The 23,389-nt window shown below is 45.9% G+C and overlaps 1 long non-coding RNA gene and 1 other non-coding gene across 11 annotated transcripts in view; both read left to right on the forward strand.

The window, feature by feature from the left end:
* Positions 1 to 22,186, forward strand: part of LOC149522261 (uncharacterized) — a 29,071-nt gene extending 6,885 nt beyond the window's left edge. For 4 of the 10 annotated variants that reach the window (XR_016347356.1, XR_016347361.1, XR_016347362.1 and 1 more), the window contains 2 exons: positions 838 to 892; positions 10,408 to 13,754. This is a non-coding gene — a long non-coding RNA (uncharacterized LOC149522261). Of the gene's footprint in view, positions 1 to 837; positions 13,755 to 15,757 lie in introns of those variants that run through there. The other 6 variants (XR_016347363.1, XR_016347365.1, XR_016347364.1 and 3 more) reach the window with 3 other exon arrangements.
* LOC142821671 (small nucleolar RNA U3) lies at positions 2,451 to 2,664 on the forward strand. Its single transcript, XR_012898359.1, has one exon. It is a non-coding gene; the product is annotated as a small nucleolar RNA U3 (small nucleolar RNA).
* Positions 22,187 to 23,389: the final 1,203 nt, after the last annotated feature.

Below are 23,389 nucleotides of genomic sequence, written 5' to 3' on the forward strand. Positions count from 1 at the left end.
AAGCAGGGCTAGGCCCCCTCTGTGCTCCCACTCCAGGAGCTCAGAGGGGCATGTAGCCAGACAGACGCGCCCCCCCCCCCCCCATCTCATCCATCTTATTTGCCTCTCTGAGGTTCCTGAAGCATACAGGACAGAGAAGGAGCAATAATATCAGTGATAGAAATGTAGCCGTGTTAGTCTGGGGTAGCTGAAGCAAAATGCAGGACAATGTAGCACTTTAAAGACTAACAAGATGGTTTATTAGATGATGAGCTTTCGTGGGCCAGACCCACTTCCTCAGATCAAATAGTGGAAGAAAATAGTCACAACCATATATACCAAAGGATACAATTAAAAAAAATGAACACATATGAAAAGGACAAATCACATTTCAGAACAGGAGGGGGATAATATCAGCATAGTCTATGCTGGCTCATCTGATCCTGAGGAGCTGAAAACAGATATGTGGAGAGAGAGCGATTAAGTCAATAAGCTGGCCTCGAGGCTGCGAGAACTGCCCTGGCTGGCACCCATGTTGATTCGAACACACACACAGTCCCTGGGAGAGGAATTTCCCACTGAGAAAAGAATCCCCAGTAATTCCAATTTAGTTATCTCTTACAAGTGTAAATTAAGTTCACAACTCCCTTGTAAGAACTGGTCTCACAAAAGGCAGACCAGCACTATTTGGCATCACAGATAAGAAAGAGAAATATGTGACCCAAAATGGGTATAAAAGATGGGTCCAGCACACACTCACTTGGAGTGTCATTCTACCCTCTACCTGCTGGTCGGGTTAGGTGTTTGACCTCCCGAGGTTCTATGGGGACGCCCACCTCGTATTTTCGTCTTTCCTAGGAATGGAGGGACCGGCCCTGGCCTGACATGCTGGAGTCGAGAGGCACAGAAGGGGGTAAAAATTATACCTGGATGTGGTCCTCTGTCTTAAGTGTACACGGACTTAGAGCTCTTTAAAGATTAAGCTGTTACTTGGTATTATTATTTCTGTTTTCCTATCTTTATCTTATTTGTAACCATTTTTAAGATCTATATTTTGCTAGCAGTTAAGAAATAGAACAATAGCCATTGCAACCATATGATTTATAAGCTTCCTCGATAAACCTGTAACTGTTTAAGCTTTAACCTGACTCCTTCAGTTGCTGTAACAGAACCAGGCAGAATTTAAAAGAACTTCAGCCGGTCATAAAGGGACAGTTATAGGAAGAGCTTGGGCGTTTGGATCTGTGTCACTCCCAGGTGACAGGGTCCACTGGGGCACTTCTCAGCCTTTCCTGGGCTGCCTGCTGTGAAGGAACTCCTCCCCCGTGTTCTAGCAGCTAAAATCTGAAGTGTAATAAGCTCTTCCTACACACTGGGGCGTCTGTTAGCCTGTTTGGCTACCCTCTGCGACGGGACCTCGGTCCTAGCAGTAAAGTCACGGACGTTAAACTCTCGGGGCTCCTTTCAGCCTTCTGGGCTGCCCACTGCGACGAGACTTTGTGTCTTAGCAGCTAAAGACTTAGGAGACACACCCACACACACTGCCCTGACCGTCGGCTGACAGGGCAGGAGATGTTGCCCAAAGAACCTTCTCCCCAACAAGTGAGAAACAGAGAAACACCCAGGGCCCAGATGTGCTATTAAATAAGCCCTTTAAGCCCAGGGGCCTATTTGGGAGAGAAACTACCCCACGCACTGGCCTGGCCTCCTCCTCTCTAGCAAGGCCAGAATGGCAAAGGCTCATATAGGAGCAGCCAGGGATCCTGCCTGCCCAGCAATTCCTTCCCAGGGCCCAGCTAGAGCCAGGCCAATGGGCTGAAGACAGCAGGTCCCACAGATAGAGACAAAGCCAAGCCATTGCTATTGCAAAGGGATGAAGCCTGGACAAGCTGGGTTCTCTGAGTGCATTTCTCAGCCAGGCAGCCCGTGTCCTCAGGCATATAGCACTGTCACAGGCTAGCATGGCTGCCTATTGTACAGGAAGTGAGTTTGGTTGGGGTAGCAGCTGGGAGGAGGCTCTGCATAGCACTGGGCCCTAGTCAAGTGCTTCAGATAACCATCACTGCGACTCCAGCTCCAACTGCAGCACACCCAGCAGCCCACTACTTACCCTGATGTTGCATGAGGAACCCCCAGTGGGCAGGGCTCATTAGCAGCTTGGGGCATGACCTGGCAGTGTACCGTGGCCTGGCAGGCAGGGATTCCTGGCCCACAGCAGGTATGGGGACAGGCAGTTGGGAATTGCTGATTTAGAGGAGCCAGAGGCACTGCAGTTTCAGGAAGTGAAAGCAAGAGATTTTGATTGGCTGCCAGGCGCTCCACATGCTAACCGGAAGGTGTTTGTGTGTCTGTCTGTCAATAGGGATATGGCGTATATTCTAGTATACAGTTTTCTGAATAGGGCAGAGTATGCTTTAATGGGACAAGTCCTTCATTAAGATTATTTCTGTTAGTTTTCAAAGTGTCCTGCTAAGAATGTATTTTTAGGGATAATTTCTATAGTTTGTAATTAGAGGAGTGTAGCTGAAAGTGGTTGGTGGTGTTAACCACAAGGAGGAGTGATAGTGTTCTCTTCAGAGTGTGAAATGAGCAAACAGTATTGCTTTAATGCAGCTGCTGTCTGCTATTGATGATGGTTTTCTTTCCTATGAGAAAGTTAGAGGAAGAGAGCACAGACTGAGTGGTTGGTTCTTCTAAAAAGGGTTAAAATTAGCTTTGTGTGTGTGAGAGAGAGAGAGAGAGGCAGTGATTTCACTTTTTGTTTCACCCTGCCTCCACTTTTCTTTAATTCCTAGTTTCACTTGTACTGCTCTGGCTGTGATTCTGCTGCCTTCATGCTTCCCTCTCACTTGGGTGTTAGTTTTTTTCCACATGCTCCTCACATTGGACCAAGGCAGCCCCTTGGGTCTGCCTCATGTCTCATCTCCCATCTGCTCCCTATTGGTCCTGGAGGGGCAGAGACTAGCCACAGCACAGTGTTAATTATCCATTGGGCTATGTCTATTCTGCAGCAGTTTTTCGGAAGAGGAAACTTAAATCTCACGGTAATTTGAAAATCTTGCACTTTCATTTACATATTCTCTTCCAATCCTTTTTGCAGAAGAGGTTTTTGCGATAAAAAGCCTTGTGTAGATGAGGCCATTTGTCGGGAAAACTCTGTTTTGTACAAGATCCTGTAAACTTCAGAACTCACACGGCAAGGCATGTGGCACATGTGGAGTAACTGTGGCGGGGACTGCGGTCTCCCTCTGTCCGTGTGTGGAGTCAGACGCAGCTGCAGGCTCTGCCCAGGGGCCAATGGCAGTGGGCTGGGCAGGGCCTGAGCAAAGGCAGGGAGTGACTGGTGGTGGGGGGGAGGAACAGACTGGGGCATTTCGGAAGGGGGCGGGTCAAACTGTGCATGCATAGCGAGTCAGTGACTCTGGTCTGAGCCAGGGTCAGGGCTTAGTTCAGACCAGGAGCTACCTGGCCATGCTCCAGCCCAGCAGGGTTGGACTCTCTTGGCAGGGTCGCAGGCTGCAGCCTTTCAGCCTATTGATTGTGTGAAATTAAGCCCACATTGCAATGTCTCAGATTCAAGGGGCTGTAACTTGTGCACTTTAACTTCACCCCTTTAGCGACATCCCTTCCTAAGGGGATGGTCTAATGGGAAATGGGGGGTAAGAACGTGTATTAATTGCTCTTCCATCACAACTACACATATGGCACTCAAGCTACATCTACACTGCAGGCTTCTTTTTGTGCAAGAGTGCTTCCACACCTCAAAGTGCATTGCAAAAGGGATGTGCTTTTGCGAAAAAGAGCATCCACACTGCCTGGATGCTCTTGCACAAGAAAGCTCTGATGGCCTGCAGAGTATCCAGACTTGCTTTAACAAAATACAGGACTATGTAGCACTTTAAAGACTAACAAGATGGTTTATTAGATGATGAGCACAAAAACCTGGCAGTGTAAACGTAGCCTCAGATGCAAATACCTGAGACAGCAAAGTAGCACAATTGGTAGGCGAGTGGTCATAAAAAAGTTTATCTTCTTCGAGTGGCCCCGTGGGTGCTCCACTCTTGGTGTCGGGTCCCGTCCTGGTGCCACAGTTTGGAGAATTCTCATAGCCGTGCTCCGCCGGACCACGTGGCTTCCCTGAAGCACCGTTCGCGCCTTTGATCAGCTGCGCGTGGACCGGCAACCGGCAGTTCCTCTCAACCACCTCAGGTTGCAGTCGGAGTTCCCTGTGTTCTTCTGTTTCTTCTCTCAGAAATGATCCTAGCTAGATTTTCATCTGTAAATAGTTAGAAGTTTTAGTGTTAGTCATGTTTAGTTAAAGCGCTAAAGAACTGAAATTGACAAAGCAGCAAAAGCGGGGATCAAACAGGCATTCAGCCACCCTTATTGGCCCTGACAATGCCGGGGTTGCCAGGTTTTAAAAAATGCTCAGTTTGTGGTGAAGCCATGCTGGCAGCTGACAGCCATGACGTTTGCATTAGGTGCCTGGGGGAAGCACACGTCCCCCGGAAGTGCATCCACTGTAGCAAGCTCACATCGAGGGCCCGGAGGGAGCAGGAGTTGAAGGACTGAATGATGGCCTTACCGATTGATGAGGCAATCGTGGAAGTGGTGGATGAGATATGGCAGACGCCAACATCGGTTACACCTATGAGTAAAAAGGCCGATAGAAAATACTTTGTACTGGCAAAGGGGTTGGATTTTCTATTCAATCATCCCCAGCCTAATTCATTAGTAGTTGACGCAGTACAACGTAGAAGTAAGGCACTGCAATACAAAAACACGCTCCCGGATAAGGACAATAAAAAATTAAGTATCTTTAGTAGAAAAGTCTACTCCTCAGCCACACTTCTGTTACGCATTGCAAACTATTCGGCTCATTTATCTAACCATAATTTTGATATTTATTCAAATTAGCAGAGTTACTACACCATCTCCCAGACAGCAAGAAACCACTTCTGAAAGCAATAGTACAAGATGCATACGCATCATGTAGCACTGCACTGCAGATTGCCATGGACGTGGCTGACACAGCTGCTCGAGCCACTGCTACGGGCATCGAAGTGAGAAGATCGTCATGGCTTTCATCCGCAGGAGCACCAAGAGAGTTACAAAGCAAGGTTGAGGATCTGCCTTTTGATATGCTTAAGCTTTTTGTGACAAACACCGATGAAGACCTTCACTCAGGCAAAGATTCCTGCACCACCCTACGTACACTGGGGATGTACACGCCTCCCTTCAGATGTAGGCACTATTATCCTTATCAGTGGAGATATGATTTTAATTTCCCGAGACAGCAAATGCGTACTGTGGAGAACCAACGCCCTAGGCAATGTCCTCAACGAAAACGACCCCAACAAAACTGTTTGTCCAATTAATCTTCAGCCAAACAGCAGATTTGATGCCTTCCATAGTCAACGCGGAATACAAAGATCTGCACCTCTTATGTTATACCAAATAAAAGCAAGCAGGATCTTATGAGGGGGATAAGGCAAAAAGCCACATTTATTGTAAAGATAATAAAAAAATAAAGAAAAGATAGAAGCAAACAACGTTGTTTAACTACTTATTCCTATCGCTACTTAACCCTTATATACTTATATATAACCATTCATTCATACATCCATTCATTCAAGTTCTGTGTATAGTTACCAGCCTGGAAGTTGCTTGTGACAGAATACTGTCCAGGTACTCTGTACACAAGTGATGGTAGTGGGGAGCGAAGTCCTGATCAGATGCGCATCTGAAGCTCCTGATAGGCTGGCAGCAGAACCTTGGATTCTGATTCCATAGTTTTTTTAGTCCAGTTCTTATAGGAATTTCTTCCTATGCCAGTCTATGGAAATTGCTGCATCATGCTGATGTCTCCAGGGTGGCTGCCAGGTGCTCGTCAGTGATCTCATCGGGTGGACCTCCAGTACTTGGTTTTCTCCACTTGACACCTTTTGGTTGCACTGGCACCTGACGCCTTCTTCAGCCCTTTGTTGCTGTATTCTCAGGCTGGCACCTCTCAGAACCATTCACTCATCATCCAAGCACTCTCTCTCTTACATACATTCCTTAATTAATGTTTCCCATACAATATTTTTGTATAACAATAACTTTACATATATCAGAGTTGTAGTTACAAAAAGTTTCTGGGTGGTATTGCTTAAAACATTCTCTGAGTGCTGAGTAAAGTTACAATGTTTTAAAGAGAACAGGCATCAATTAAGTAACACTGCCCTTAGTCAATTACAGGGCTTGGCTCCCATAGCGGAGTTAGTGGCTTGACAATGCATTGTTACAATGTATTTCTGCAATGTCAATTTCAAGCAGCCCCTTGCACAAGCTTGAGCATGCCCTGGGGCACAGAGGGGGGGCTATTTCTGGCTACATAGGATTGTATTCTTAACAGTTCTAAGTTACATGACCTAATACATTATATTCTAAAGGGGCAATAATAATAATGAATCTAAACATTTAGCAATCTTAACAAATAATAATAAGAAGAATTAATAATAAATCTAAACACTTTAAGTTGTGGGGAACAAATTATGGGGAGTCACTTCCATTTGGGGCAATAATTTTCAATACATTAATATGTTATCCCTACACTTCCACCATCGCCTGAGACCATACCACCATTATTGGTCCTGCATCACCACAGACAAATGGGTACTAGAGGTGTGTAGAGAATCAGCAAGCATAGTGCTTTGGCCGCATGACAGAGCGTCCCAAGGACGAAACCAAGCAAGAGTCCTGAGCCAACAATAACAACATCTGCCTGAGTCAATGACCTTCGAGAGTGCTGTGTTTGGGACTGGGAAAAAGCAGTTTGTGAAAAAGCAGTTTGTAAACTTTTAAGGGTATAAAGGTAGTTGTGATCTTGCAATAAAAGGATTTCGTGCTTGCACCGGCCGGAGTCCGTGCCTTCATACACCACAAATGGCGCCCGATACAGGGCTTGAACTGAATGAGTGATTCAAACCGGTGGTGTACCCGCGTCTGGACGGAGGATAAGTTGTTGAGAGGAGCTCCCGAAATTACTGACATCACCATTCGCAGGACGAACAGGTGAGCAGCCACGGACAGAATAACAGAATGGGGCAGTCTGCCATGAAAGAGCAAAAACTGCAGCTTGAGATCTTGCAGCACATTGTGAAGGAACAGGGGTTTAAGGTTCCACCTGTACAGCTGGTTCAGCTGTTGGTTTGGATACGAGACCATTGCCCGTGGTTCCTGGAAGGGGGTTCTTATGATTTGACCTTCTGGGAGAAGGTGGGCAAGGAATTGAGAACCTCTGAACATCTTGCATTATCCCTCCCAAAAGGGATCATAGTAACGTGGCGAACTGTTTATACAGCCATACGGGCATTGCATCCCACCGAGCGGGTCCTGAAGGAAGCGTCAGAAACATTTGATCCCAGGCCATATCAGGACCCAGAGGATCCCTCGTCCCCTCCCCCAAACCCCCCGGGGAGGATTGTGAGCCAGAGTACGCCACGGTCCCGGTCTCCCCGGAGCCTGATGACTTGTGCCTCGGCCCTGAGGACAGTGAATCTGAGGACGGCGGGACCGAGGACCCCTTTGACACAGGGACGGCGGCGGTCAGCGTAGGGCCTGACTCGTACCCGTCGTTCGAGCCCGTCAAGGCCCTGGCGGCATCTGTACCGACGGCGGAGCAAATTTTACAGACTCAGAGGCTACAAGCTGTTTCTCAGTCCTCGATTGTAGCCCCTCCGCCTTTTGCCCCAGCATTAGCTCCCGCTTCTTCATACAGGTCCGCAGGCCACACGGTTACTCCATATGGGCCCCCCTTGGCGGCGCCCTCGCATAATGAACAGGCAGGGGTTTTATCTGAATGCCGACGTGAGGCTCTTCGGCGAGAAGATGTGCAGCTTGTACAGGCTTTTCCAATTGTATATGCGCCCCAACGGCCCGCCCGACATGAGGCTTTGCCATATGAACTTGTAAAGAGTTGTGCAAATCTGTGAAGGATTATGGATTACAGTCTTCTTATATGATGAATTTGGTTGTGGCTATTTCGGAGTCATATGTTATGGCCCTGCATGATTGTCGCACGTTATTACGCCTGCTACTTAGCCCGGCGTAGTATGCAGTTTGGGACACCGAGTATTGTGACGGTGTTATGTCGCAAGTTATGGATAATATTACCAATGGGGTAAACGTTGGCATAGATGAACTTATAGGGCAAGGCCAATATGCTACTCCCTAGGCTCAGGCTCAGATGAATCGCTTGGTATTTACGCAAGCCACATCGCTGACCCTTCGAGCCTTATGACAGGTCCCTGATGCGGGCCAAAGGGGGACATCTTTTGCTACGGTCCACCAGGGCCCCCAGGAACCCTATGTCTAATTTTTGGATAGGCTCCAAACCGCCACACAACGATAAGTAGACTCAGAGGAGGTTCAGCACCTGTTGCTGTTTCAATTGGCTATTGAAAACGCTAATATAGACTGCAGGAAGGCTTTGGACCCCCTGCGTAACAAGGCAAAAACTCTTTCAGAATTGATAAATTTGTAAAACCTGAACCCTAAGGGTTAAATGTGTCTTCCAAGGAAACTAATTATTGTTTTAAGAATCCAAACTCTGAAACTTCACTGTGTTTCTTTTCAAGGCTGAGTTGATAGCACTCTTGGCTTGCTTTCAGACCCAAGGTTGTGTGTGTCTGCAAACTGCCTGTCTGTTCTGGAAGGGGGGGGCACTGTCCCCCATGAGTAAGCCAGTAACATTGCATGTGATTCTTTTCAGGAAAAGAAAACCTTTTTGCTTGCTGGAATAGTAATTAGCAAGCACCTTGTTCTAAGAGAGTTTCTGTGGCAGTAAAAAAAGCCTGGTCTGCAGTACAAGAGGGAAACTGAGGCATGCCACCTTTAACTTAATAATTAAACAATAAAGTAATTTATTCAAACCCTCTCAAGCTGGTGTTCAAAATAAAAGCATACCATTGGGTAACAGCAGGCTGATCAAAAAGTAGCAAAAATCTGTAAAGAAAAAGTGTTCTAAAATATAATGCACCACCCCAATGTGGGTAGAAATGTTTTCTTGTCTTTCAGATCATCAGAAAGCGCTGGTGCCAGCTGAAGAAAAACAACAACAACAAAAAACCATGGTTCTGTGTCATGACATAATAAGTTTGTGTTCTGTGTTCTGTCCAGATTTGTCTTGTGTGTCTTGTTTGTGATATATGTATTTCAAACGTTGTGTGTACAATATTGTTGTTTTAATGAAAGAATAATTTAAGTCCCTTGAATAATCTTAACTTTGTGCTTTACACAGACGGTTTTTTTGCTTTTATAATTCTAGTGGAGTTTTAATAGCAGGCTATGCAGTTTGTACTGTCTGGAATGTAGTGAAATCTGCTCCTCTACCTGCTGTTTTTCCTTTCTCTCCTACGATCGCCAGCTCCTTTGCCATCTCTTTCGGAACTGGCCCTTCTGCAAGACCAAGCCCCAGAATCGGGAAAGCAGGAGTGGAGACTGGCAGGGTGCACCTTGCACCCAGAGCACTACTGGTGCAGCTCTGATGGCCACATTGTTGCCCCAGTGGTCTTGCTACCTCACCTTGCCTCCGTGCTCCCTGGATTGTCGCACGTTGGCAAACGTAAAACAAAATTGGTTTGCTCCCAAATTCTCCCAAGCAGTCAAAGATTACTGTTTGGCTTGCCCTATCTGCCAAGCCTACAACGTGGGTAAACCTGTAAAGACAGTCCCGGCAACCAGACCTCCGCCTTTGGGACCATTTCTGAATTTACAAATGGACTTTATTCAATTGCCTAAATGTCAATTTTTTTGAATAATGTGCTGGTGATTGTTTGCTTGTTTTTGAGATGAGTAGAAGCTTATCCCTGCAGGAAAACTGATGCCATCACAGTGGCAAAGAAACTTTTAAATCATTACATCCCATCATGGGAATACGCTTTGTGATCTCCAGTGATAAAGGTACCCACTTTAGTCGACAAATTGTTCAAAAACTGGCAAAGCACTACTCTACCAGACAAGCACTGCACTGTGCGCGACACCTGGAGAGCACAGAAGCAGTAAAAAGATGAAACAGGATTTTAGAGAACAAACTTGCTAAAATATGTCAGAACTCTGGCCTGTGTGCACTCTGGCTGCCCTCTGTGATGGGACCCCGGTCCTAGCAGTAAAGTCACAGACGTTAAACCTTTTCTCAGCACACACACACACACTGCCCTGACCGTCAGCTGACACATGGGTAGAAGCACTCCCGATTGCCCTAATGAGCATGAGAGCCACTCCTAATCGGAAAACTGGACTCAGTCCACATGAAATTGCATGTGGCCGACCTATGAAATTGTTAAGCAACCCAAAATTAACCTGGCTGATGCCACGCTTGTTAAAAGAAGCCTAGTCAAGTATTGTCAGGAACTTATGAGGTGTGTACAGTCTTATCATTCACAGGTTAAGGACGCCTTCCAGGAGGACCCGACTGAGCCGTGCCATAAACTACAACCAGGAGACTGGGTTTGTGTGAAAGTTCACCAATGAAAGACTGCCCTGGAACCCAGGTGAAAGGGTCCCTACCACGTCCTTCTGACCACAAATACTGCTGTAAAGTGCAAGGGATTGCCCACTTGGATTCATGCCTCTCACTGCCAACTGGTTCCAGCGCCTACAGAGGTTTGCCCCAACAAGGATCACTGCAGACCTGGTACCGGAGAGCCAGGTCCAGAAGTAGATAGAGATCAACGCAGGCTTGGTACCGGCAATCCAGGCCCAAAAGCAGACAAACCTGAGAGACCAAGGCCAAGGTACCAGCTGCAGCCCAGAAAAACCTGCCAGCGATAGGTGAAGCAAACTACGAAGTCCTGAAGAACAGCCAGCATGAGGCTAGACAAACAATTCATGTTGCGCTTATGCTTAATCTTGTTTTTAATATCTAGCAGTTATAACCTATATGGTTCAAATGTGTTATGATAAGCACGACTTTCACATGATTTTTTTCACCAGAATGCTAGATCATTAGCTCAGCAATTTTCCCTTACTAAACAGCAGGCGCAAGATATAGTTCGCGCCTGTCCGGATTGCCAGCGTCTATCCGCCATTCTGGTACCTAGCGGTGTTAACCCGCGAGGCCTACGGGCCAATGAACTTTGGCAGTCTGATGTGACCCATTTTTCCGAATTTGGCAGATTGCGCTATGTACATGTTACTGTTGATACCTTTTCCCACCTTATTGTTGCTACTGCCCATGTGGGAGAAAAGGTTCGTGATGTTGTTCGGCATTGGTTACATTGTTTTGCTGTTATGGGTGTTCCAGTTTCTGTTAAAACTGATAATGGTCCCGCTTATATCTCCCACAAAGTTCAGTCCTTTTTGCAGGATTGGGGTGTAAGCCACATCACAGGCATTCCACACTCCCCCACGGGCCAGGCGATTGTTAAACGCACGCACCGCTCTCTCAAGACCCTTCTTGATAAACAAAAAAGGGGGAGTCCAATGGGAATGACCCCATAGGAGCGTTTGGACAAAGCTATGTATGTGTTAAACTTTTTAAATCTTTCTGATTTGTCTTTCATGGCAGCACAGCGCCACTTTGGGCGAGAGACTGCGTGGCCGGAGCGGCCACAGGTTTACTACAGACACCTGGAATCCGGACAGTGGCAAGGTCCCGTACCATTAATCACGTGGGGACATGGGTATGCATGTGTTTCTCTTCCCTCAGGTCCCTATTGGCTTCCTGTGCGATTTGTTAAGCCAGCCAGGATTGGTAAGCCATCAGCGCAAGAGATTCAACTCAAGAATGAAGGGACTGCTGCCGATCCATAGCGACAAATCCATGACGGTCACCACTGCATTTTTGTGGTTCCTGTGGAGCGGTTTCTGTGTGCATACTGCGACAGCACATTTGTATTGGGCACACATCATTGATCCCCCCGTATTCAGGCCTGTGACGTGGTGGGATCCCTCACCGCCCATCAGTAACAATGGTACCGACTGGGTGGGAGGGGTGTGGATACCCCCTACAGCGGAACAAGAAACCGAGGTCGTTAATGTTACCAATGTCACCTTTGTCACTGACCTCCCACCGCTTTGCTTTTCTACCCTTCATGACTCAGGTTGTGTGCCCGTGCAGCCACAGTTGCACCTAGTGGCGCGGGAGCACGATGGAAGGGTTAACTATACCTTACTGAGCATTCCTGGGATGCACGGAAGCGGCAATGACTCGTGGGAGCCATACGCCCCTGATTTGCCCCGCTGCATGATAAAGAGGATATCAGCGGACGCGGCACCAGTTTGGCAGGCATGTCATGGACGCAGCCCCCTGGTACTCCGGGCCGAATTCGGCACGGTTGTGGATTGGGGCCCTCACGGTGTGCTGTGGGATAAAGTGGACAATCGCACTGTCCCCTTCGGCCGGTATAATCATAGCCTTTCATGGCATGGGGGAGGCTCCGCCGGTCCTGTGTTACAATTTATTACTAATGGGGATAACACCACGGCCTCCACGTTACATAAGGGGGTGTGGCGGATAGGGTTAGCATTTATGGGTTATAATTTAGGGAGTTTGATTTTAGAGAATTATACATCTAACTATATTAAGCAGCAAGATAATAGTGTTATGGTTTGTACTTCGCATCCATATGTTTTTGCCTTGACACAAAATGCAAGTTTTAAGAGATGTAAATTTTCCCATTCTTGTTATTCTGTTATGTTGTCTGAGGTGCGATATAAGACCTGCATTTCCATGAGTGATAATGTAACCTTTGTGTTCCCTCTTCAACGACGCTCTGAGTTATGGATTCCTGTTAATCTCACACGAGACTGGGAAGGAGATAGTGGCTTTGGCCATCTTACAAGGTTGCTGCAGGAGGAGATTACTAACACTCGTAGACGTACGAAGCGATTTTTGGGGTGGCTGATTTTTGCTCTTGTCGGCAATTATTATTCTTGCTTCTGCCACTGCTGCTATTGCCTCTTTAACTCAGTCGGTTAAGCCTGCAAAAATGGTAGGGGAAACTCTAATAAACGTTACATGGGAGTTCCAAATGCAGAAGACCATTGATGAAGAGATATTGGCGCGGCTTGAGGCCCTAGAAGCCGCAGTCATTTGGCTTGGTGATAGGCACGCAGCCTTAAAGACTAGGTTGTCTCTGCATTGTGATTGGGAGTACACTGCTGGAGGTCTCTGTGTGACATCCCTCCCCTGGAATTCATCAGTTCATGATTGGAACCTTGTTAAACACCATTTACAGGATGCCTTTGATGTTTCTTTACGTTCTCATGTTAATTCTTTGCATGTTCAATTAAAGAACCAAATTCAGCAATTGCAAGAATTAACCACACAAAAGGCTTTTGCTACTTTGCAATCTGACTTATTTTGGCTTAATCCTACTACGTGGTTTTCTGGATTAAATTTGCGCATGTGGGTGTTTATTGGACTTGCTAGTGGGCTTCTTATTGTGCTTTTTATAATTCTTTCTTTACTTTTTTCTTGTATTCATTCTGCTCAGAAAGTTGAGGCTCATGTAATGACAATGTTACTTATTAATGGTATTGCTTTGTATAAAAGAGGGGGAGATGTAGAGAATCAGCAAGCATAGTGCTTTGGCCGCATGACAGAGCGTCCCAAGGACGAAACCAAGCAAGAGTCCTGAGCCAACAATAACAACATCTGCTTGAGTCAATGACCTTCGAGAGTGCTGTGTTTGGGACTGGGAAAAAGCAGTTTGTGAAAAAGCAGTTTGTAAACTTTTAAGGGTATAAAGGTAGTTGTGATCTTGCAATAAAAGGATTTCGTGCTTGCACCGGCCGGAGTCCGTGCCTTCATACACCACAGAGGTGATACAGTCCAGTATCTCCATCCCCTTTCTCTCCTTTCCCCCTATCTCACCCCCTACTTGTCCCTTTTCAGGGACCCCTCTCACGAGCAACTGCTAAGACAAGAAGTTCAGCATTTGCTCACAATCGGGGCAATAGAGAGAGTACCCAAACAATTTTGGGGAAAAGGATTTTACTCCCGATATTTTCTCACATCAAAGAAATCGGGAGGATGCAGACCCATCTTAGATCTTTGAAAGGTAAATCGCCACCTTTGAAAACTTCGATTCAAGATGGTGACCTTAAAAACTATTATTCCATCGTTCAACAAAGGAGACTGGCTTGCAGTCCTCGACTTGCAGGACGCTTGCTTCCAGGTTGCTATTCATGTGACACACAGACGTTTTCTTCGATTCCAGCTGGGAGACTAACATTTTCAATACCGGGTTTTACCATTCGGACGAGCGTGTGCCCCCAGGGTTTTCACCAAAACCTTAGCGGTAGTAGCGGCCCACTTACGAAGAACGGAAGTCACAATATTTCCCTATTTAGACGATTGTCTTGTCAGGGGCACAACATATATGGAGGCATGTCAAATGGTGTAGACAATGTCCAACGAGTTTGCATCGCTGTGCCCTCTCATAAATGTAAAAAAACCATCACTGGTTCCGTCTCAAAACCTGATTTTTATAGGTGCACGGCTCAGCTCAACCATGGCACATGCTTACCTACCGACGGAATGTTTTGCGGCGATCCAAGACCTTGTGCATACTAACATGCTCCAACAATTCCCACGTGCGTCTGCTTACAACTGATGGGTCACATGGCTGCCTCTACCATCATAGTGCAGAACGCAAGGTTACTTTTTCGTTGCCTCCAGCATTGGTTAGCCATGGTTTACATCCCAGCGAAGCACAGTGTCCACAGACCAGTAGTGGTACTACAGCATGTACGACAGTCCCTCCAGTGGTGGACCAAACCGAGCAATCTTCTCATCGGCATCCCCTTTCACAGCTGTGGAAGATAACATTGTCCTCACTCTGAGTTTGTAAGCAACAAGTAGCCAGAGGCAGTTTTATTACGAGCTGCAGCAAGGGAAAAACTGGTTCAGACGGGGGGGAGCCCCCACCCCTTCCGAGGCAGATCTTCGAATACAAGCAATTATGAAGCAGTTTATATACTGTCTATTAGATATAATAACAATAGCAATTAATCTCCTTCCCATTACTAACACCAATGGCTAACAGTTATTTAGTTGCACCCAGATGCTCCTTATCTCAAGGTTCCTGCCAGAGTCAGCATTCTATCCTTATCTCCATATGGAGGCAAGACGCGAAGGCAGCGTCTAATTACAGCTCTCGCGTTGTCAGGCCACAAACTTAGCCTGACTCTTGCTAACAAGACCAAGATGGCTGCACACAAATTCTCTTATTCCCTTTTTCTGCCTCCACAATCCCCCTTTTGTGCTTACAACACAACTACCTTTCTAAACCTTTATTTTCATTAAACATTACATATTAGTACAAACATAAAAGCTATTTCTATTACTATATCTTTTACAACAACAACAATCTAATATAAAACCTTTAATAAATAAAAGCAATATAATCATTAATATCCCCAATATAATTCTGTGATGGGGTTGTTCTATAATTTTAGTAACATAACACAACATATCATAATTAGTAACCAAATTAGGGAGGGCAGGTAAATGCTGATGGTACCTGTCCATAAGCACAGAGTCCGGATCAAAGGGAGAAACCCAAACCACTCCCACAAGTTTCTCCTTGGCAATATACAATACTTCGCTTCTTTCAACAAGGTCAGTTCTTAATGTCTTTTTGTAGTCAGAAATCTTTGGGCTTTGGCAGTGTCAGAGGAGCGACTTTTCCTCTTTTTTTTCTTGAAGCAGTCGTGGTTCAGCATCATGCAGGGGAGAGGTTACCAGCACATCACCCTGTAATATTTTGGTTCTTCTGGTGTCCAGCAGGTAGGAAAGCAGGACCAGAAAAGAGAGGCTTATCATCAATCGGGGTAGGACCATTTCGAGATGGAGGGATCTTTTTGCAGTGAGAAGCATTGGCCAACAGTCAGTTCTTGGCACATCACAGCGGTGTTGGTGGTTAGCAAAACTTGGTAAAGGTCTTTCTAGAGCAGTCTTTCGCTGATGGACATAAGAGTCTCTATTCTCTGAGCTAAAAGCCAGCTAGCTCCTTTGGAACCAAGGTTATTTCCTAGGAATAAAGCAAACCATAAAAACAATCCCACATGGTTGTTTGATTGTTTGGTACTGGCCTTATCAAAGTGAGGCCCTTTTGGAATGTGGTTGCCAGGGGAACCAGGATCACAGTAACTGCTGTACTGTATGCTTCTCAGGCTGACATGATTTGAGTTTGTCAGTTCTCAGCAAGATACCATGGACTGCCTCAGTTTACTCCTATAGTTCCTTTCTCTTGACTTTGGGGTTCGCCTTAACCCACGAGGTTAAATACAACAATTTAAGGGGTTTTAATTTACTCTGGAAGTGCCAGTACAGCACCAGCATTATTATAAATGTTATAATCAAAACTTCCCACATAATTTGGCAAATACTATTCAACTCCATCCCCAAGATATTTCGTTGCCTTACTGGCGCTGTCCATGATTATAGGTTTGACCTCTACTGCCTGGTTGAGTGCTGCAGAGGTAGGTGTTTGGCATGGTCCATGGTGTTTCCCTATCTGCGTGTAACTCAGACGGCCAGCCCCGATATATCTTTGGGCATTGGCCACCAAGTTCTCGATCTTCACCTGCAGGGCCAGTAAACCCTCCTCTAGGTACTTACTTCCGCCATGCCACTCAGGATCTCATGTTGGGTTACTCATCACTGCCAAAGTGTGATAGAGCCGCATTCCATCAACAGTCAGGATCATCCGGCAAGGGGCTGTTATGCACACAGACGGATATGTAGAGGGGGAGGATGGAGTGATCTGTCTGGGTAGTCAAACACCAGTAGGTACCATTCATTTGGACCAGCTCGATGTTTTTGTTTCTCTGAGACAACCACATCAAACCTAGGCAGATTCGTCATGATGTTAAATGGGCAGGTATATAAAATTTCCTTATCAAAGTGGGTGCAACAATCCCACACCTTCAGAATAAGCGATGCTCTCAACTCTATCTATATGCTCCTGCTTTGGTACAGGCAGGGAGTTTACCATTCTGATCTGATCTGAGTGAGGAGTCTCCAGAGGGGCCAAAAACAAATGGTTATACTATGCCCTGTCCAGGTGGGCCTTTGGGTCCTCATGGATTCTCTACTTCCCCACTCCCATGGGTAGGCAGGGGGGAGATGGGGACTCGCCACCATAAGGGCTGAGTGGTCAAAGCTATCCTCCAACATTGCTCTTCTAATACCTTTAATTTAGTTCCATTAATTAGCAATCCAATTAGTCTCTGGTCCAAATATCTGAAAGTGGACACAGAGCTGGACAGATCCTTCAAACTATTTAGGATCACTTGATTAGCTTGGCTGGTGTCTAGGCTTTCACGGGCCCTGGATATTACTGTATCTACCAACCTGGATTCTCATACAATTTCTGGGCTATGACATAAGTGTTGCTGACAGTTTCCAGGCCCAAACCAATCTGCGATGGTATTTGCTAAGCCCCGTCGTTGCCTAATCAGGCACTTGCCAATTTGATTAGCCAGTCTAGCACACATCTGGTCTATACCAGTGTGGAACATCAGCAAGGTAAGGACCAGTCACAGTTGTCCTGGTTCTGGGACAGGGGTCTGTTCAGGGCATGATGCACAATTAGGAGGCTCTATTTTGTCCTTAAGGTCCTGGTTAATAATATCCAAATGAGGGCAAGTTAGCAATGGCCATTGTTTAACAAATGACAGCCATGCCTCAGGGGTTACCTTTGTCCGGACTTTAAGTGGTAAGCCCCAGTGGGAGTCAGTAGGTCCAACTTCAGCGACCTGATGTTAGTGTTTAGCTTCTTTCCCACAATATTCCATACAAACTTTAACTCAGAGGACTGTGTATTCTTTGTCCTCGTAGTGTTCATGTTGTTACAATAAACAAAATAATTGTGTGAATGAGGGGCGGCCCAAGGCCGTGTATTCCCCATTGCCATTAGCGTGTATTTGTTCTATGTATGTGACTTGAAGGAGGTTACGTTGACTAGAGTCACTTTCTCTTATAGGACCAAGCATGGTTCACAGATGTTTAATTGATAACCTATGCAATTCCATAATTCTTGAGGCCTTTTAAGGCATCAGGCACCAATGAGTAGCAGGGCAAGTAGCTGTTATTGCTATGGTGAGGTTACTAGTTTCCTCATTGTTGTGGGCATCTTTACTTAAATATGCTGATGTCTCACTTGCCCATGTTGTTTCTCATAGATTTCTTATTATCTCTGGCCAAACCACTTTTATGGTTGGTGTGCAAATTTACAGAAGCTAAATATTTCATTTGTGTAGCCATTAAAGCAAAACCAATGCGGTGGGGTAGAGGGCTGGTACCCCACTCCCAGTCCTTCTGTTCACGTGATGCACTTCTTGCTTCCTTCCAGTTCCTTTTTTTGTTCACCTGAGGAGACATTGTTAACATTTTCCTAGCCTAAACAATTACTAAACTATTATCCTTTCCCTAAATTTTGAAGTTGCCAATTGACTAAGTTTAGAGTTGCCAATTGATTGGGCCCAATTATTAATTTTGTTGGTTTAAATTAATGCTTCTGCTTTACTCAAATTATCCTTTCATTAAAACAATACCCTACACACAACAATGTTTGCTATAAGTATTACAATTAAGACACACAAGACAAACTTGGACAGAACACAAACTTATTATGTCATGACACAGAACCATGGTTTTTTGTTGTTGTTGTTTGTTGCTTTTCTTCAGCTGGCACCAGCACTTTCTGATGATCTGAAAGACAAGAAAACATTTCTACCCCCGTCGGGGTGGCCCATTATAACTTAAAATACTGCCTAAGATCTGTTAGGGGAACCGGTTACAGATAGTTCCTTACCACTTCCATGGGCTAGTGAGCTGCAACTTTCCGAGAACAAGGGCACTTCATCGGTACTCGTGACCTTCCACTCCCTTGAATTACCTCAGAGTTGCTAGCCCTCCCCAACAGTGGCATGCCTCAGTTTCCCTCTTGTACCACAGATCAGGCTTAATGTGTGAAGCTATAATGCTTTTCCTTAGCACAAGGTATTGGTTGGCCAGTTACTGTTCCAGCAAGCAAAAAGCTTTTCTTTTCCTGAAAAGAATCATATGTACAATGTTACAGGCTTACTTATGAGGGACAGTTGGCTTCACACCTCTTCAGAACAGACAGGCAGTCTGCACCCACTCACAGCCTTGGATCTGAGAGCAAGCTAAAAGTGTTATCAACTCAGCCTTGAACAGAGACACCGTGAAGTTTCAGAGTTTGGTTTCTTAAAACAATAACTTGTTTTCTTAGAGAGCAAATTTAACCTTTAAGGGTGCAGATTTTACAAATTTACAGTATATAGATTTATTCTTTTATACAGTTAACCAGTTAAGTGTCTGTAGCCAAATAGTTAAATTTGATTGTTTCTTTGCCTAGATGGTTTGCACACTGCTTAATAAAGAGACTGCAAAGAAACGAGGTGTCGTTTTTAAAGCAGGTTTCCCTTCACATATTACAACAATCGCTTAATTCCTTCCACTGTGCCCACAGGGCTCCAAACCTTTCGCCTTCCCCTTTCGCATGCTTTTTCCTTATTATGGTCCATCCTGATTCCTGCTAAATGACTTTTCCCAATGACACAAGTTTATCCAGTATTAATTTGGTAAGGAGAGTGGGCTTTCCCGTTAGCCCCCACACCTCCTAATTCTTTTCAATAGGTAAATCCAAATGTGTATTGCAGTCAGCTATTACTAATTTTAAACTTCTCAGTACAGGGTTTTCATAACATCCATGCTGCAGCAGTTGATCTATGCTGCTGACTCTGGGATGGATCGCTCGACCATGCTCTGTAAGGAGATTTATGTTGCAGAATGTGTCTCCTTGTTAGGGCAGATTTAGCTTCTAGTGATTACATCTTCGAATTCAATTTCTACCAGTTGACTTTTAGGTTGCCTCCTCCTATGCCCTCAAGCCAATTATAATGGCATGTGAGGGAAAGGTTTTAACTGTTTGTTATTATTTTTCTGGATGGCCCCCACTCATGCATTATGAAACATCCTTGGGTTGCCTGCGATTCCAGCCAGAGAGGCTGTAGTTATCTATTTGCTAACAAGGGCTTGAGAATCTCCTGAAGTTGCTTGGCAGCCCTTTCCTACTCCTGCATTGTGTTCTGTGTATATGTTTCCAACCAAAATTCCTAGAGCCAATATGGCTTGATGGTTGGCAGGCATTCCTTCCTCTGTCAATCTGTCAAATGCTTACAGGTCCTTGGACCATGATGCACGTACATGTAGTATGCAGGGGTGCCTTTCGGAGGTCTGGTGGGTATGCTTAGACTGATCCCCATCCATTTTAGTCATTCAGGGGAGTATCCTGTCCGCTCCCTGTCTGTACAGTGGCTTATAGAAAACTAAATCTACACACTCCAAGGAAGGAGTCTGCTCGGTCTAGAGCGTCAGGCCTTATCAGCAGCTCATGAAATAAGGGGAGTTGTCACTCCCTCACATATCCGCTCGGTCTCGAGGTTCAACTGACCCCCCTTGCGTTCAGAACTCCCTTGTGGGAGAGCCCTGATGTGGCTGGAATCAGCTTACTTCTCAGAGACCTGGGCAGCGGCATTCACACTCCACTCATTACATTCACACTCAGCATGCTTTTCACACAGAAATTTTCCCACTTTTAGAAGCATCTCTCTTTATGGACCTCGTCCATATTTGGGGCGGCAAACAACACTGTTCCCCCCAGGGGCAGCAAACAACACATTTCCCCCCAGAACCACAGCAATTCCCAGTACTGCATAAACCTAGGACTATTCGGGGGTAACAAAACAACCTCCCCGGAACCAAGATTCAAGAAATTCAGATGGTGTGAGCCCACTAGAAGCAGACGACCCCACAGGCAGTCCTCCTCCACACCCCAGTAGAGATTTCAAAAGGTCTCTTATCTCTCATTTGGTGCCATGAGGGAGAAGGGGGATGGTCTGCAGCTGCTGTCGCTGTCTTCAATCGGGCGTTGCCATCCGAGTCACGGCACCAAATTGTGGAAGAAAACATTGTCCTCACTCTGAGTTTGTAAGCAACAAGTAGCCAGAGGCAGTTTTATTACGAGCTGCAGCAAGGGAAAAACTGGTTCAGACGGGGGGGAGCCCCCCCCCCCGAGGCAGATCTTCGAATACAAGCAATTATGAAGCAGTTTATATACTGTCTATTAGATATAACAATAACAATTAGTCTCCTTCCCATTACTAACACCAATGGCTAACAGTTATTTAGTTCTACCCAGATGCTCCTTATCCCAAGGTCCCTGCCAGAGTCAGCATTCTATCCTTATCTCTGTATGGAGGCAAGAGGCGAAGGCAGCGTCTAATTACAGCTCTCGCGTTGTCAGGCCACAAACTTAGCCTGACTCTTGCTCTCTTGCTAACAAGACCAAGATGGCTGCACACAAATTCCCTTATTCCCTTTTCGTGCCTCCACATAGCCCACAACCTACAAGGGAAATAACCACAGATGCTTCCCTTACAGGTTGGGGGGCACACATGAACAATCTGACGATCCAAGGACGGTGGTCAACACAAGAAATGCTATTGCATATCAATGTGCTCGAGTTGCAGGCGGTGCAGTATGCTTGCAAGCATTTTCAGTCCCAGATACGGAATACAACTACCAGAATCCTGACAGACAACATTGCAACCATGTTTTATATCAACAAGCAGGGAGGCACCAGATCCCGTTCTCTCTGTGCGGAAAGCATCCAATTATGGAACTGGTGTATCCACAACAGTATTATTTTAACAGCATCCTACCTACCGGGCATCGACAATTCAATAGCAGACTCACTCAGCAGGTGCTTGTCAGCCAATGGTCAGGGTGTGTTACACCCAAGTCTTCAACTGCTGAGATACAAGGTCCCGTCGCAGTGGGCAGTCTAGGAGAGACTGATGGGCACACTGAGGAGTTTAACATCCGTGTTTTTGTCTGCTAGGATCGGGATCCCTTCGCGGCGGGCAGCCAACAGGCTGACAGATGCCCCAGAGTTTATAGGAAGAGCTTATTACATCTCAGATTTTAACTGCTAGGATACAGGATCCCTTCGCAGTGGGCAGCCTAGGGAAGACTGAGAGATGCTCCTACGGATCTGTCCTCTGGAAGCAACACGATCCAAATGCCCCAGCTCATCCTATATCTGTCCCTTATGACCAGCTGGAGTTCTTTTAAATTGTGCTTGGTTCTGTTACAGCAACTGAAGGAGTCAGGTTAAAGCTTAAACAGTTAGGCTACGTCTACACTGGCCCCTTTTCCGGAAGGGGCATGTAAATTTCACCAGTCGTCGTAGGGAAATCCGCGGGGGATTTAAATATCCCCCGCGGCATTTAAATAAAAATGTCCGCCGCTTTTTTCCGGCTTTTAAAAAAGCCGGAAAAGAGCGTCTACACTGGCCCCGATCCTCCGGAAAAAGTGCCCTTTTCCGGAGGCTCTTATTCCTACTTCAAAGTAGGAATAAGAGCCTCTGGAAAAGGGCACTTTTTCCGGAGGATCGGGGCCAGTGTAGACACTCTTTTCCGGCTTTTTTAAAAGCCGGAAAAAAGCGGCGGACATTTTTATTTAAATGCCGCGGGGGATATTTAAATCCCCCGCGGATTTCCCTACGACGACTGGTGAAATTTACATGCCCCTTCCGGAAAAGGGGCCAGTGTAGACGTAGCCTTACAGGTTTATTAAAGAAGCTTATAAATCATATGGTTACAATGGCTATTGCTCTATTTCTTAACTGCTAGCAAATATAGATCTTAAAAACCGTTACAAAGAAAATAAAGATAGAAAATAGAAATAATGGTACCAAGTGACAGCTTAATCTTTAAAGAGCTCTAAGTCTATGTGTACGCTTAAGACAAAGGACACATAAAGCTACAATTTTTACCCCCTTCTGTGCCTCTCGACTCCAGCGTATCAGGCCAGGGCCAGTCCCTCCATTCCTAGGAAAGATGAATATGAGATGGGCGACCCGTGGAAGCTCGGGAGGTCGAACACCTAACACAACAAGCAGATAGATGGTAGATTGACACTCAGAATAAGTGTGCTGCTGGACCCATCTTTATACCCATAGGGGCCCGTATCCTCTTTCTTATCTAAGATGCCAAATTGTGTTGGTCTGTCTTTGTGACACCAGTTCTTACAAGGAAGTTTCAACTTAATTTACATTTGCAAGAGAGACAACTAAATTGTGAGTACTGGACATTCTTTACTGGGCGGGAGATTCTTCCCCCCATGGACGGCTGTGTGTTCGTATCAATATAGGATTCAGTCAAGGGCACTCCTTGGCAGCCACTTGGTCAGCAGTTGGTGTATCTCTGTTTACAGCCATCCAGGGTCACAGCAGCCTGCATATCCAGGCCTTCTGTCAAGGATCTTACTGCTCTGTGTGCCCTGTATGCTCCAGGTAAACAAAAATGGATGTTATGGGGGGTTCCT

This window comes from Pelodiscus sinensis, chromosome 19, assembly GCF_052426305.1.
Source record: "Pelodiscus sinensis isolate ZL-2025 chromosome 19, ASM5242630v1, whole genome shotgun sequence".
Classification (NCBI taxonomy): Eukaryota; Metazoa; Chordata; order Testudines; family Trionychidae; genus Pelodiscus; species Pelodiscus sinensis.